Below are 17,357 nucleotides of genomic sequence, written 5' to 3' on the forward strand. Positions count from 1 at the left end.
ACAATTCCATCATAGAAAATAGAAAAATGAAGGGTACTGTCCTGGTTCAGTTAAGTGATTTTACTTTTTTTCTGTTCACACATATTATTGTTGCAGAATATTGTGTGCAAGACCAAGTGACTAAGATGTAAAGCTCATATTAGACTCAAGGCAAGAATACCAAGTCTACTGGGTTATTTTGTCATCAGATATACTATTCTCATTTAACTGAATCAGGTGTCCCTGATTTCCCTATTTTCCTGAAATGATTAATTTTTCACATGTTAGTGGTCATTTTTGTATCCAATTTAACTAGATTAACTAAGATTGTGTATCATCTACTTTCTTCTCAGTTTTAACTCTGTCCCTTATCACAGATGATAGTTTACCGCTGAAGAAAATAAAAAGAGTCAGGTAAATAAAGCTCAGGTCCTTACAAGCCTGATGACAATGGAAGGAGAGAATGAAAGATACTTTCTTCTGTTTTGTCTGAATTTAATTGCCAATCACACTTCATGCCAATCTGTAATTTCATTCAACAAATATCTATGAGCACTTTAGGCAATGTGGAATGGTGGATAAAGAACCAGCCTCAGAATTAGGAAGATAGAGCTTTAAGTCTTTTCTCTGACAATTATTGACCATATGGCCCTGGAAAAGTCACTTCACCTCTCTATGCCCCAAATGATTTCAGATTTTAAATTTAAGAGCAGTTGGTGACTTGCAGTGGTGGAGAGGGTTTCTAACAGGGAGTCAGGCAATCATAGGTCCAAAAATATTTAGCCCCCAAATGGGCAAAGTACTGTGTGCTGGGGTGAGCACAAAAGTGCTGGGGTCTAGGTGCTCTCAAGAAGAGGTAGTATGGTATAGTGAAGTGTCTTGGTTTGGATGCAAAATGACCTAAATCTGATAGTCCAACAAACTTTAATTAAATGACTATCATATATGAAGCAGTGGACTATTTTGTGACAATGGAAGTCACTTAGCACAAAGATGTTTCTTCATTGTAAAATGGCAATACTACCACCATCAACATTTAACTGGGCTGTTGTGAAGATCAGGAGAAAAAATTTATTTTAAGATTTTAAGTAATGTATACATGTCACCTATAATTTATTAGTTTATTTCCTAAATTTTTTTGAACACTTCTTCTAACAAAATACTATATATCCACACGTGACTTTATAATTTTCAAAGTACTTTCATATAAATTATCTTAACATATGCATCTTTCATCTACTTTATCCTAACATTGGCAGGGGAGATCATTGTACTTTGAATCTGGAAAACCTGAGTTCAAGTCCTGCCTCAGACACAGCAGATATGTGACCATGGGCAAGTCTCTTAATCTCTATTTCAGTTTCCTTATCTGTAAAATGGTGACAATATTTAACACCCACTTCCTGGTTCTGTACCTGACGTTCTAGAGTTAACCATATTTCTGCTACTGTCTCATCTTATAACTTCTCTTTGAGTCTGGGGTCTTTTTGCCCTGGAACATCTAACTATTCCTGTAGCTCTGGAAAAATCCTTTTTAAGGTCATTGTGAGTTCTTCCTGGGGCCTCCATTTTGTGAAGATTCCCAGGCTAGCCAGCCAACATTTCCTCCTGGGCAATATTCTTGACTTTCAGACTTTCAACCCATGCCATAAGACTTTGGGTATTTTATTCCACTTCATTTTTTGGCTCACTTTTGTGTGTTGTCTTCTCCCTTAGGATGAATGTATCTTACTGAGGACAGGGATTGTCTTTCTCTTTTGCTTGTATATTTATCCTGAGCACTCAGCAGAGTGATTGGCACATAGTAAATGCTTAATAAATACTTCCTTCTATCCTTCCTTCTGTCCTTTCTTTCTTCCTTCCTTACTACCTATCCTTTGTTTCTTCCTTCATTCCTTTGTTCCTCCCTCCTTCCTTTCTGTTGACTTGTAATGGCTTTCTATCCTTCTTATACTTGAGCACTTGTATTTTTTTGTAATCCAAACTGAACATTTGATAATTATTCTTATTAACTTTCATTTTAGTAGATTTGGCTCTTTGATCTATCCTGATGTCACTTAAAAATTCATGTTACTATTGTCCTCCAACTTTGTGTTATCTACAGATATGATAAATATATGTCCATGTCTACATCCAGACCATTTAAAAACACTGGACAAGGATAGATCCCTGGAGTGCTCCACTAAAGACCATTCTTTGGATTGGCATCATTTCATTATTGAATACTCTTTGAGTCTAGTTGTTAACTAGTTCTGAATATACACAAATACATTCTGGTCTTGCCTATATCTTTCTGTCTTCTCTGTAAAGATAGCATAAACAATTTTTTCAAATGCTTCACTAAAATCAGATATATTATGTCTGTGAATTTCTCCAGATCTGTCTAACAATTTCAGAAGAGGAAAAGTGATTGTCCTTCCATGATTTATTCTTGGTTCAGCTATGTTGGTTTCATAGTCATGATGATACATCAAACTCAACATGTTCAAAATGAAATTCTTCATCTTGCTTTTTTAAACAAACTCCTCAACCTCTCTGGTTCTGTTTATGGCAAATTAAAATATGTTTCTTCTCCTTCACCTGCCATATCCATTCACTTGTTAGCTTCTGTTGATTTTATGACCATAATATTTCTTGAATCTGTCCCCTTCCTTCTACTCACATTGCCCTATCATCTCATGCCCAGGCTAATGCATTTGCTTCCTACCTGCCTTGCCCTTCCTGCCTCCAGCATTTTTCCTCACTAGTTCATCATTCACATAACTGCCAAAAGAGTGCCACTAATGCAAAAGTCTGACCATATCATTCCTAAGCTTAAAAATCTTTACTGACTCCCTGTCGAAGAGGAATTCCACCCCTACTCCAATTCATATTGTCCCAGGAAGCCTATAGACTTCATAAAAGCATGGAGCCTCAGAACTCAGATGAGATTTACATAGAATCCTCTACAAGGGGAGAAACAGGACTTCAGAAAGCCAGGAATTATAAAATGCCATTTTGCTACTTGTGTCCTCAACGTGTGTACTTTGCTTCCTTTTTTACTGAAATTATTTGCCCATTTCCCCCACAGACTGTGTGTATAAGTAAGAGAACATGCCTGAGATTTTTTTGAGAGGTGTTTTGTAATTATAGTTTTGGTCGTACTGTATTAGTTAATACTTTTGCTAAAATCTAATTGTCTGACTAATAGAGGGAAGCATCCTAGAAAGGACATGAATGATAGCACTAGAAAACTAACACCTCAAGGGTATCTCTAGGACCCTGAGAGTAGTATTCACGTGCCTTTGGAGAACTGGCCTGCTAATGTAAATGAAATTTAGGAAAGTAATTACAAAGTGGCTGACCTTGGATACATGACTGTCTTCACTTAGGCAATTGTAGCAGCAAGCACCCCAGCATCCCCAAGGTGGCTGCCAGCACAGGTTCTTAGGCCTGTTTTGATAAAGGAAAGCAACTCAAAATGGGTTAACAAGCTTACTTTAATCAGCCAAATATGTATTGTTTACCTTGTTCAGGGGAAAAAGGTCAGCACCCTGAACTTCAGAATACACAGACAGAATTATCAAGACAGAGAAACAGATCAAGTAGACAGTTTCCAAACTGTCCAACCATTACATCCATACCAAATCAACATCTGGGTTTTTCAAAGCCAAGGGGGGGGGCTCTCAACAACGGCTTCCCATAGTTTCATCTGATCAAATCACAGAACACTTCTCAAAGTGAGCCCCAAAACAAAGCTACACATCAGGGCTTATATAGCCTTCTCCTGGCTCAGAGAATGTAACAACCTTATTGACTCAGTGGCCAATCAAAAAGTATCTACTGAAAAACAAGCCTCCCACCCCAGGCTCCAGGTCCACTTTAGCCTAGGGGCAGGGAAGATCTTAAAAATTTACATTCCCATTACATTTGGCCCCAAGATCTTTCATGCCCATAGCATAGTCAATTTACTTTTGAATTAGCAGTAAACATCTCTTAGGTCACATTTTCAAGATACAGAACTAAAGTTACCAAAGTGGCCACAGGGCCTTAAACAAACACAAAGTACATAGCATTAGCACCTCAATTCAAAACAAGAGTGCAAATAAAGTTCTCTTGGGTGGAGGGGGGTGTCCTTGCCCTCACACAGTTCCAGCCCCTGCTTGTACTTGGAAAGTACAGAGAGGGGGCTGGGCAACAAAACCAACAAGGTGGGGTCCTTGGGGGTCCAAGGCACTTCATCCCACCCACCATAGTCACAAGTCCATCCTCCCCCTGGGTCCCAAACTGTGGGATACAGCAAGGAAACACATTCAGTGCCCCTGCTTTGCTGCTCAGTTCTTATCTTTTCCTGTGGCTGAATTCCAAACTTCTAGGTTCCTTCTCCTCCCGCAGGTGGCAGCTGCTCCTGGCTTCTGCACAGGTTCCGATGCAGGCAGCTCACCATTCCTGCTCTCAGCTCAGCGAAGTCTGCATGCAGGCCATTCTTCTCTCCTGGTCCATGGCTCCACAGAGTCACAGCTACCACAACTGGAAAACAAACAATTATCCCAGCCCCCATACCTTTCTTTTACTCTACAGATCCTGTTCGTGATGCTATTACCTCATTGTTATTTTATTTTATTTTTTTTACAACTCATACTGTGCCCTGAAAATGATTCTGTCTTTTATACATCAAATAGTATTCTAATACCACTAACACATATCATAAAAAACCAAATCCCACCAAGGAAAAGTTTTCACTTTCCTTTATCAGAGACAAATTACAGTGGCAGCCCAGTATACAGCATACCAACATAAGCACAGCAATGAAAATAATCACCAGCCCCATTTTGGGGTTTACTGATAGAATTCTGGGGAACTCTCCACACAAATACTTGACAGCTAAGTTTCAAGAGTTTAAAGTAATGTGTCTTAAGACAGGATCAGCTGATTTTGGTTGAATAGGCTTTAGGTAAATTAGTTTTAGATAAATGAACCTTGACTTGGCTTTAACTCTTTTTGACCTTTAGAAAGAACAGTGGTTTTTAGAATCAGGAGAGCAAAGTTCAGTTTGTCATTTTCCATTGGTGTGACTCTATTTTAATTGTAGAATGCCAGAGCTAGAAAAGATCTCAGAAATCATCTAGTCCACTACCAATTCCTTTTACACCTGAGTAAACTGAGGCTCATAAGGATAAAGTGACATGATAGAGATCACATAGTTCACAAGGAGTCAATAACCAAATCACTTTGCCTTAGTTTATCTATCTATAAAATAAAGATAATACCAATACTACCAATTTCACAGATAAATTTAGTGTTTCCATTTTGCATGTTCACCCAGCATTAAAAACCAAGAGTTTAGTCACATGATTGACCTGTATTGCTTAGAATCAAACATTGATTGCACCTGGAAGAGTATACTAATCAATTTGTTGCCAGTTTATCTCAGCAAAATGCTTACAAAATAATTAGTATCTTTGTATTCTTCAAGAGTATTTTTATTATAATTACGTATTTTTTATACCAATATCCATTATGTATTCTTACTGCAACGATCTATGATGCTATCTATGTGGCTACTCTTTCTGTCATTGAAGACTTCAAACTTTTTATCCTCAGGAACTGTGTCAATGAATGAAAACACATTCCTCTGGTCACCAGCTTTCTGTATAAGTCTTTCTAAATGTAACTTGTCTGGAATTTTGACTATTCCATCTTTGTGTCTGTACTCAAGGACTTTCTTGCTTTGATAGACCCTGCCTGAGCTTGTGTTTTGCTGGGATAGCTTTTGGAAATCTAAAGTTGCTTTCTTATGAAGCATTGGAGTAGGACTTTAGTGGGAAACTCAGTTATGGAAATTTAGGCAAAATCAGGAAGTTTGGGGACACAAAGGCATGTTCTAGAATAAGAATTCTTAACCTTTAAATTTCTTTTTTCTGTCATGAGCCCCTTTTGGCTGTATGGTGAAGCATATGGTTCCCTTCTCAGAAAATAAATGATTTGAAAAGTATAAAACAAAATTCATAGAATTGCAAGGGAAACCAATTACATTAAAATTGTTTCTTTGCATATCTATCTATCTATCTCTCAATTTTTATACTAAGTTTCTGGACCCCATATTAAGAACTCTTATTCTGAAAGAAAGGTAAGAGTATAGATTCTGTTAACTATAGTGATATTTCATTGTTCTTTGTTTAGTGGAAAGATCCTGTACTGTTGGGGTCCCAGTCCCAACTCCAGCCTTATCTTACCTTATACCAGGTCTTTGAACATCTCTGGCTTCTTGTCTCCAAGAAGAACTTACACCCACAGAACACCCAGGACACGGAAAGTATGATGCAAAGCTGTTTATTTGGTTACATCTTAACAGCACCACAAGCAAGCACAGGAACAGGCACAGGAACTAACTCACTTCCAGACGGAACTGAAACTAACTGAACTCCCTCAACTCACTTCCTCCACTCCCAGGCAGAGCTGGAACTAAGCAGGAACTAACTCACTTCCTCTGTCTCCCCTATTTATAAGCCTTGTGGGGCACGCCTTGCCGGGCCAATCATGTTCTTTCCCGAGTACGTTGTAAGAGACCAAGGAGCAACGTCCTTCCCGGAAGTCCTTTACGCACTGCCATGCAGAGTATCACTCTCAAGTCACTGCACCCAAAACTCCCTTGTCCCTGGTTGGTTAACCCCCAGGCAAAGCTGTCCCAACAACGTCCCTCAGAAAGCCATGTGCACCCCCTCCGGCTACCCCTTTGTCACCTGTCATGTGGGAGCCAATCGTGCACTCTCCCGAGTGCAGGGCAAAGGAGTATGTGTTAAGAGGAGTCTGTGTTTATGGGGCATGCTCAGTGCCACATTGGCCTTCCCCAACCCAGCAGAGTCAGCCACCACGACCCTGCTCTCAATGCCATGTCGGCCTTTATGGCCCGGCAGAGTTGGCCTCTATATCTGCAAGCCCCTGCCCCTCAGAGGTCACGTGCACTCCCTCTGACATCTTGTGACTGCCGCAATGTCTCTCACACTCATGGCTCTAACACTGTACCATTTTTATCTCCAATGATAGTTAAACAGTATTGTCAGCTATGCATGTCCACATATTCATTACAGATTTAGAACAAAAAGAGTCATAGCAAAAATGACTGTGAATAGACTACTTGTACATAAGAAACAGAGGAATCACCATTAAGACATTTATTTCCACATTCACTAACCTACCAGGATGTATCTGTACATAATCAGTTAGATCTGGGTTCTGGTTGCTGCTAAGCAAACTCAGACATTTTTCTGAGGAAAAGTAGTTCACCATAATTCTAAAGTTATCTGTAATGATGAGGCCAGGACAATTAGGTGACACAGTGTATAGAGTGTCGGGCTTGGAGTCAGGGAGACTCATCTCCCTGAGTTCCCTGGGCAAGTCACTTAACCCTGTTTGCTTCAGTTTCCTCATTTGTATAATAAGGTGGAGAAGGAAATGGCAAATCACTCCAGTATCTTTGCCAAGAAAACCTCAACTGGGATCATAAAAGAGTTGGACATGACTTAAACAGCTGAACAATAGCAAGAAAATTATTGTTTCCATTCTACAGATGAGGAAACAGGTTCAGAGAACTAAAATGATTTGACCATGATCACAATGGGATTTTATAAACATTAAAAGCTAAGTCTATATGAGTTAGAATTTGAACCCAGGTCTTGCTGACTCCATTGTTTCCATTAGTTATGCCGTGTTACCCCTTAGCTATCACAGCTGGCTTTCCAAAGAATTTAATTAATGACAAATGTAAGCCAAAGAGGGTGAAATGACAGTACAAGATCATGGATAATGAGTTTGGAATGTAGCCAATTAATCAGCACTGAAGTAGAATTTTTTCCCACATAACTTCAAGTTTACATACAGAGCACTTACAGACAATAGAAGTATCCTGAAGCCATAGACATTTGCTATTCAGTAAATTGTGTTGGAACACCCCTTAAGAGAGCAGAGATGATAAACATTTGAAAGTAAAAGTGAAACATGACTCCTAGAAGTCTCTGTTAGGCTGAAGTGGTGGGGGGAGGGGATGAGAAATAAAGCAACTGACAAAATTAGAGCAAAAATTTCATTATTTCAGGTATTATTCTTCAGGATGTATGTTGCTATGCATATCAAACTTTTGATATGGAATTATAATGAAAGATTGAAAAGAAACATGTAAGTATTCATGATTCCAAAGAATAAGAGGAATTAGAGGAAAGAATGCCTATTTTTAATTTAGAAGAAATGACTTCATATGTTTAATAAATGGTACTGGAAAGGGTGGTCAGGGAGGCTGTGTCATAAGAGAGGAGCCAGATCTCAGTGATAGCTAGAAACTGGAAGGAATGGGAGAGGAAAAGATTTAGGATTAAGGGAAGTTTGTGGCCTATGGAACCATTCCACAGGGCACAGTGGAAGTGGGTGGGGGGGATGATTTTTGGTTGGAACTTTGGTGTAGGAAGGTTGAGGGATAGGGAAATATGGAATCGGGTAGTGGATAGGGTTTGAGTGATGGGGTTTGGATGATAACCTATAAGAACTCAGAATCACTGATGTTTAAGATATGATCAAGTGTGAGAATGTTTATCATTTAGTAGAAGGCACCACTTCTCTTCCAAGAGGAAGCTGGAGATCACTCTGGGGGCAATTGCAGCAAGATCTAGAAGGCATAAAGTCAGATGGTCAAATGGTGTATCAGCAAACACCCTAGCATACCCAGAATGTCTGCTCATACAGGTTTTTTGATTTGCTTTTCTAAAGGATAGCAACTCAAAAGGGGTTAAAAATCGGTGTGTGTGTGTGTGTGTGTGTGTGTGTGTGTGTGTGTGTGTGTGTGTATCATTTACTTAGTTCAGGGGAAAAAGTCAGCACCCTGAACTTCAGAAAATGCAAACAGAAATTACAAGCAGACAAAAAATACAGAAGAGAAAATAACACAATTGGATGGACCAACAGACAGGGCTTCATTACATACATATAGTGTTAGTTACCAGAGAGAGAAGCACCAACATCTGGGTTTTCAAAGCCAGGAGGGTGGTCTATTGAAAAACAAGCCTCCCCTAAACAAGCTTCTCTTTTTGGTCTCCAAGTGAGACCCATTAAGGGGCAGGGAAGATCTTCAAATTCCCTTACCATTACAAATGGGAGGCCCAGTTTCTCTACTACTAGTCTTTCCCAAGCCTGGAGATTAGACAGGAAATGGTGCAGCAGGCAATGGAATTCTATTTACTCCTCCTTGACTTTCCTCTTCTGTTCCTTTAAGGGACAGGAATAGTAAGAGATGGAAGACCTAGGCACAGATGGGGAACCTGTGACCTCAAGGCTTCAGGTTCACCTCTCCTGACTGCTAGTGTCAACAGGAAGGTTGCTCTTCTTTGTGGCCTCTCTCCCCATCTCCCATCACAATTGGAAGATCAGTCAGGCAGCAGAAGGTAGAAGTTGCCTCATACAGATACAATAGAAGTCACCCCCTAGCATCCTTCCCTCAGGGTACATGAGCAGCAGGAGATGGAAGGTTTATGATCAGAGAGCTGACTTTTGCCTTTTTTTGTCTCCAGTCTTAGCACTTAATAAATGCTGATTGACTGACTGTTTATACCGTGTTTCCCCGATAAGAAGACCTATCCCGAAAATAAGCCCTCCCCTTACTGTGTAAGATTCCTCTAAAATAAGCCCTCCCCCGAAAATAAGCCCTATTGAGATTGCTACTGTAGTGAAGGTGATCCCCTGCGCTACACACTACATTACGGTACCCTCTGTATGCACCGTCCCCCCACCCCTGTGAAACGCACACCGCACTCCGAGCTGCATCCAATCAGAGCTGCAGCAGTGAGCGCGTCATCCTGTTCTTCCCCAGTGATTTGCTTATTAAATAAAGGTACATTTTTTTGTTCACATTTACCTGTTTATTAAAATTGCTGTCAATGTTCATTAAAATAAGCCCTCCCCTGAAAATAAGCCCTTTGGTGTTTTTCTGACCAAAAAATTAATAAGACAGTGTCTTATTATCGGGGAAACACGGTATCAAGTCAAAATCTGTCACATGTAAATTCTACTGATGATTTCTTGTTCTGTTCTTTGGGACCAAATAAAATGAAACATTTTTCTCCTAATGACTAACCTTTAAATATTTAGAGTCTATAGTCACATCATCAAAGTCTCTTCTCAAGGCTAAACATCCTTAAGTTCTTCTAACTGATTGACCCGTGACATGATTTTGATTCCTCTCAACTTCCTTTTTGCCCTTTTCTGACCTCTTTGTAGCTTGTTAATTTTATTCTAAAATATGACACCCCAAACTGAATGCATTGCCCGCAATGTGGGGCAGAGTACAGTGGGCCTATAAACTCCATTGTTTTGGACACTATTTAAAAACTTACCCACTTTAGTACTTACATTCATAAATCTTGCATACTGTTATTTCTAGGACTTAGCACAGTGCCTGGTACGTAATAGGAACTTAACTGTTTTTTGATTGACATTCTTCTTCAACTTAAAAAAATCTCATATACCTCATAAACAATTTCAAATTAATAATTAAATCTATAGACCTTATAAAGTTTTGGAAGTGGAATGAAGAAGCAGCAAAGCAAATGGCTAGAGCCCAGATAGTTTGTATAGGGAGTACCAACAAATTCAAAGTCAAAATCTCTAAAACTCTTTCCAGAGTGAGGCAGTATGGTATAGTAGGAAGAGTATGGGTTTTAGAGCCAGAGAACCTGATCTGTCAGTCTTGGCTCTACCCCTTACTAGATTGCGACACTGGGCAAATCATCAATTCCCTCATCTTAAAATGGCAAAAATTAACTAACTACTTCAGAGTGTAGTGGTGAGGAATATACAGTGATTGAAGACTAGGCATATGATTATTATTCCAGTTGTAAAGTTCTATAAATCATATCACTGGAAGATAGTTTACTATAACTCTATAAAGGATTCTGATATGATAGGGTAAGTCCCTAGATAATCAGTTGTTTGTTTTCAGTGACTCCAGGGCCAGTGGCATTAGGTCTGAATCTGGGGAAATGACTGACTACAAGCCAGTTCTATGATGTGTCCTTATGATAGAGTAATAGGCTCCATCCCTCTTAATTTTCAAAGGACTTTTTCCCTCAGAACACACCATATCTTTGGATGTGAATATTTTGTTCTAGGGAATAAAAATACCTCTTCATGCCCATCAACACTAAACCCCTGTAGCACCAGCATAATATTCACAGAGCCGATGGCGACTGTAAATATGCCAGCATAGTTCTCAGTCACAAAATATTACAGACCCTCTATATAGAAGAAAGAAGCAAAACATTTATTCAGACACCAGAATACCAAATCTCAACACCGGAAAGCTGAATCTGTCAGAGTAACATAGAAGTTAATTCACTATAACACAGCATGAAGCCACACCATCCTTTAGCCTTCCCACAAACACTCACAAGCCTAGCTGTCTCCCTGTATTCATCTTCTCTCTCCCACCATCTAGCTGCTCTGACTCCCAGCTTCCTATGGGTTCTGCTCCACCCTTCAGCAAGCTTCTCCCACCACAGGATCCATGTGATTACATTCAGCCTATTAGGGGGCAGGGAAGATCTTCAAATTCTCTTGGGCCTATTAAGGGTCAGGGAAGATTTTCAAATTACCATTACCATTACAACACCACCCCCTCCCAAATATTAATTTCATAGTCAGTTGTTCTTGACCACTAGGCTGAGTCTAGAAGCTTAAATGGGTCCTAAATGATTTTCTACCACTGGCATTTTCTCTGGAACATTTTACAGAAGATTTGTAGCTTAGGGTTCTCTGTCACCCAGATTGCCACTCAGCCTGCTCACACAGCATATTTTGATCTTAATATATGTTTTGGATGAGATTATCAAATGAATCATAAATACTGGTGTGACATGATCCCAGGTCTATCCCCACCTTAAAGTAGAAGCAAAGGCTTTTTTCTCATCAAAACCAAAAAATAACATATAATTGCCCTTTAAAACTTCTGTGGGAAGACTAATTTAACAGTGGCATGTCACTTAAATACATGTCATTAGAGGCATGTGATGTTAAAAATATTCTATATACTCTTCTCAAATGAAGCCAAGAAGTCTGCCACCCTAGTCTCACTAAAATCAAAGTTTATGCAGCTGCATCAACCTTCTCATATGTAAATTTGGCTTCCTGTCAGGCAAACTAACTGAGCACATCGCAAAGACTTTAATTTAACTTTTAGAAAGTAAAACTAGGTCATTATTTTTTTTAAGGCTTTATGGAAATGTTAACAAGATAGAAATGTTTTAAGGTTTGATAGTGGTCCTGGATGTTTGGCCACACTAAGCTGAAATCAAATAGAAGGAAAGAAAAGTGATATATAAGAGAGGGAAAATAGAAAATATCATGTAGCTGTTGAAAGACTTTCAGGGCTATGTAGTATATGGTATATTCCCTGACAAGTGACATCAATGGTTTTGTTAAATTAATAGTCTTGAGAAAATGGTATATATTTATGCTTAAAGTTTATGTTTCATTAACTCTTGCTACAATTTTATTTTTAGATTCACACTTGTTTTAAAGAAATTATATTATCCTCATATATTTAGTAAATAATTGGATTTCTGATCAATTCAGTACACTTACTAGGAATACTAGACTATAGAACTGAGTTCTATACTTATATGCATTATTCTACTCCATAACAGTTAAGAGAACTGCATATGGTCTAAAAAGAAAAATTAAAATTAAATATAGTGTTCCTAGACAGTTCAACCTTATTTCACTGACAGATTTCATAGTCAGTTTTGGCTGTCAGAAATATATCTTGCTTTATGGAACTGATTGCCTTTTGCAATGCTGTTTTCAGCCCTGAATTCTTCCTTCCCCCAAAAAACTCCCCCCTCCTTGCCCTGTGAATTTTCTAAACCCATGTCAATAGAGAAAAAATCTATGAGGTTCTAACAAGCTGTATGTCATTTAAGTATAGTCCAGATGATAAATTATTCCTTCCTCTGTGAAAATCAACTTATCTAAGTCCATATAGACTTATTATCATCAGTAGTCTGGCCACTAGGTGAAGAATTCTTTGGCTAAGAAACCCATCAAATGAACAAAAATATAAAAATGCCCCTTAGTCCTTTATGTCTCCCTTCTACTCTTCAGTGATAGTGTAAAGGGGGGAGGGGATGTCAATATTAATAATCAGTAACCTTTTTATGCTTCTTCAGGGTTTGATAAGTGTTTGGTGTTGCTGTTGTTATCGGTTTGTTTGTTTTTACCCCCATGGCAACTCTATGAGGTAAGAAAGGCAAGCATTAGTATTCCCATTTGGCAAATGAAATTGAAAAAGGAAAAAGTGATTTCCCCATTGTTCCACAGTTAGCACATGTTTGAGACAGGATTTGAACACAAATATCTTGACTTTAAGTTTAGCCTTTATTCACTATGCAACGAAGCCCAAGAATAACACCTTTTTGATCTATAAATGATGATTTAGCTGTTGGTAATAAACATATGATATCTTTGTTCCAAAACCTACAATTGTGCATACTATTGGAGGTGCTGAACTATATCAACATTGTCATTCTTAACTAAAAATGAACCCAGAATATAATTAAAATGAAGTGGGCTGATCAATTAATGGGAGTACAAGAAAACAGATGGATAGCCATAGAATTTTAAAAGGCCCAGAAGAAAGCCTGTATTACCTTGGATAGATGCTCTATGGTGAATTTATAGAAGTATATAGTTACAAACTAACCACAGTGAGAAAATATGGATGAATTGCAATTTGTACAATAGGAGAACATACTCTGTAGACCTCCACCTTCCCCTTACTCCACCAAAAAAACACAAATCTGTTGATATGTTCAAATATGTAGTGTTTTAGTGGAAACAATAACATTATGCAGGGACATGCTTATGTGTAAATCTTGTGGTTTTACTTCTCTTTCTCTAAAATTCCTTAAATAAAAATTGATGGAATTGGATTAAATGTCTAAGGATTTTCCAGGTCCCCAAAATGTTGATTCTGTAGCTGAGGGAATAAGATACTGTAATGCCAATGCTATCCCCATAGTAGCTGCTATGAATATGCTGTATATTTCCAGGGTAGATTTGCAAAATATAATAAACTCTCTTCCTCAAAGACAAAATCAAAATATTTATTTGGGACATTATTAGAATACCAGGAGGTAAGATTTAACAGGGTACTCCTTACTAATCCAGAGAGAGTAGACATCTTTGCCTCTAGGCAAATTCCTCCCTTTGCCCACTCACAGCTTGTTTTTCTCTCTCTCTGCTCTACCTGGTCTCACTCACTGCTTGTACTCTCTCTCTTTCTCTCTCTCTCTCTCTCTCTCTCTCTCTCTCTCTCTCTCTCTCTCTCAAGCTTCTCCCACACTGAGCTCCATGTGATTCAGGCTCCATGTGTTAGACCTATTTCCTTAACATTATAAATTCTATAACTTTGTCATAAGAAAATGCTAATCAATCAATAAATTAAAGTTCATTGCTTGCCATGTGTCAAGAACTTTGCTAGGCACAGCACATTCCTTCCCCTGCTTCCATTCTTTGGGGGGGGAAAGAATGAAGAGAAAATGGGAAATGATGACAGAGGATTTTGAAATGTAGAAAAGGGAAGAAGGAGCTTTTTTTAATTGTAAAAGGATTAAATAAGATGATGGAACAGCTCCTTTGGGAGGAAGTGATAGAATTAACTGGGGGAGGAAATGATTGCCTTTCTGCAGTGAATGCCCAATTGAAATTAGTTAACATAAATTTGTAGTGCAATGAGTTTCATGGTTTCTTTCAGCTCTGTTCAGAAGCAGGTGGATGGAAAAGGTGGATGGTGTTAAACCAAGGTTGGAGTTTGTAAAGAAATAAAAAAGAATTCACCAAAAGTGAAAGGTATTTGAGAGTAGAGGACCACTTATCATTAAATTGGTTAACCATAGAGTATGGATTGGAAAAGGATGGAGGTGAAGACAGAACAGAGGTGATGACAGTATTGAGAGATGGAGGGACTGAAGGTCACAGCAAGGTTGAAGAATATTTAGGAAGAGTTACACAAATAGATATGGGTGTGTATTAATTTATGGTCAGGTAGAGGAATTTCAGAATTCTTGATCACAGAAATGGAAAAATAATTGTTGGTGATAAGATCAAGATTGTGACCATCCTTGTGTGTGACTGATGTAGAATGGCTAAATTGGCTATGAGAGTTAAGGATAATGAGGAATTGAGCAATGGCGTGATAGTAGTGCAGTAATATATGTGTCGTAGTTCCTTAGAGTAAGGGTAAAAATGGTAGTGGAGAGGAAGATAGTGGAGAGGAAGAAGTGAGTTAGTCACTGAGTTCTTTGAGAAAGGAGGCATAAAGAACAAGGGATTACAAGATAACTTTCACCAGGATCTGGATTGTACGGTATACTTGGACAGAGTTATCCTCAAGTGAAAAATTAGAGTGATATTGGCAGATAAAGAGTTGGCGATGAGATGCAAGGAGTATTCTAACTCCCTCTCTAGGACCAGTATTTTGGGTGTTACAGTATAAGATGCTGGTTACTGATTGTTGTCCTTTGTTCTGGAAGAGAACCAAAATGACATCACTATGCTAGAGTTGTTTCAGTGTGTCCAGTTGTGGCTCGTTACACTAATATGAACTCAGAATGTTCTACCACAGGTCAGGTACAAATAATCCATGTGAACATTTGGAGTGGATTCTCTAAATTTGCACATATTGCATTTCTTTTGAGCTATTTCAATTCTGCCTCCCTCATAGAACACAGCACTTTCTCTGATGTGAGCATGCCATACTGAGTGGTCTCATGCTAGTGTCTCCCACCCATGTCACACAATCAACTACAGATTTCTTAAGAGAGATCTTGAGAGTGTCCTTCTTCTGTCCACCATGTCAATGCTTGCCCTGTTTAAATTCTCCATAAAACAGTCTTTAGGCAAGCATACATTTTACATTCACACAGTGTGGCTAGCCCATTGGAGTTGTGCTCTCTGAAGTAGAGTTTGAATGCTTGGCAGTTAAATTTGAGAAAGGACCTCAGTGTCTGGTATCTTATCCTTCTAGGTGATCTTCAGAATCTTCCTAAGACAATTCAAATGGAAGCAAGTCAGTTTCCTGGCATGGCATACTGTCCAGGTGTAACGTAATGCCAAGGGAAGGCAACTTCCCAAGGTTCAAAATACCAGCATAGGTGCTCTCCATTTTACTCAGTGACAAATTAAGAACAGAGAAGATCAAAACATGACATCATTCAAAATACAGCATTTACTAAGTGGGATTAAATAATCTCTAAGTACTACCCCACCCCAGGACCTTACATTCATTCAATCAATTACAAAGTCCCAGTTCTAAATACTACTCCATCACTAGGCTGTACCTTCATTTAGTCCATCACAAAGCCCCTCTTCTCAAATGGAAATTAGTTTCCAATCATAAGTAAAGTACATTCATTTGTTCAATCATAGAACACAAAAAGGCCAAAAGTTCCCCACCCCTGGATCACAATTGAATCTACCCCAGAGTTACAACAAGTTTAAGCACAGCACTTAATACCCAAATGGAGGTCTTTTCTTCATCTTGACAGGAGGCAAGTTCTCAGCAATCTTTGTTCCTGGGGAGACAAAGCTTAGCAAGGCCACAAGATACATTGCCAGTCTCTTCATTAATTCATCCTCTGTCAGCAGAACAGTCCTAGGACCCCTGAAAACATTAGCAAAACCCTCTCCCAGGATTTCTGTAAACATACAAGAAGAAAATCCTTCTTCAGGGCTTCTGAACCAACAGAAAGGTTCCCAGACTCCTGCAACAACAGCACTGTCCTTCGCCAGTGGACAGTATTCACTCTCTGTCTGCAGAATAGTCTCAGGAGCTCTTAACCAACAGCCAGGTTCCAGGACTTATTCAACAACAGAACTGTCTTTCACCAGTGGACAAATCTGGCAAAACAACATCAAAACAGACAGACAAAGTACCAGCAAAACAGCCATGTCTCCTCAGTCCTTGGCAGCTCCGGGGGCAGGTCTCAAAAGTCCAGGGCAATTCAAAGTGGCCCTCAGCAATCCTCTCAGTCTCTCTCTGCCTCCACGAGGGTGCTGCTTCTAAAAAGTTCTTCTGCCTCTCTCTTGTCTCTCCAAATCTGTGTCACCAGCTCCTCCCAATTCAGCACTCTCTTTTCAAGTCAACAAGTCCATCCCACAGATGGGATTAACAAGCTCTGGGTTTTAACACAATCAAACCAAAAACCAAGCCAATACAGGGGGATCTTTATATTCCATTACTATCACACCAGGTTTCACAGATATATAGCAATGAGTTCAGCACAACAGCTCTGTAGACCTTCAGTTTGGTAGTCAGTCTACTATTTCTTCTCTCCCACACTTTCTTTCAGAGCCTCCCA

The 17,357-nt window shown here is 39.0% G+C and overlaps 1 long non-coding RNA gene across 1 annotated transcript; it reads right to left on the bottom strand.

The window, feature by feature from the left end:
* Window positions 1-3,440: 3,440 nt before the first annotated feature.
* On the bottom strand, window positions 3,441-6,430 carry LOC138170176 (uncharacterized). The gene is made up of 2 exons (XR_011170556.1): window positions 6,195-6,430; window positions 3,441-4,488 (listed from the first exon to the last, which is right to left on the bottom strand). It is a non-coding gene; the product is annotated as an uncharacterized lncRNA (long non-coding RNA).
* Between the last annotated feature and the right edge of the window lie 10,927 nt (window positions 6,431-17,357).

The sequence above is a fragment of the Petaurus breviceps genome, unplaced genomic scaffold (genome assembly GCF_028583685.1).
Source record: "Petaurus breviceps papuanus isolate PSGF00001 unplaced genomic scaffold, PetGlider_PUasm1.0 38, whole genome shotgun sequence".
Classification (NCBI taxonomy): Eukaryota; Metazoa; Chordata; class Mammalia; order Diprotodontia; family Petauridae; genus Petaurus; species Petaurus breviceps.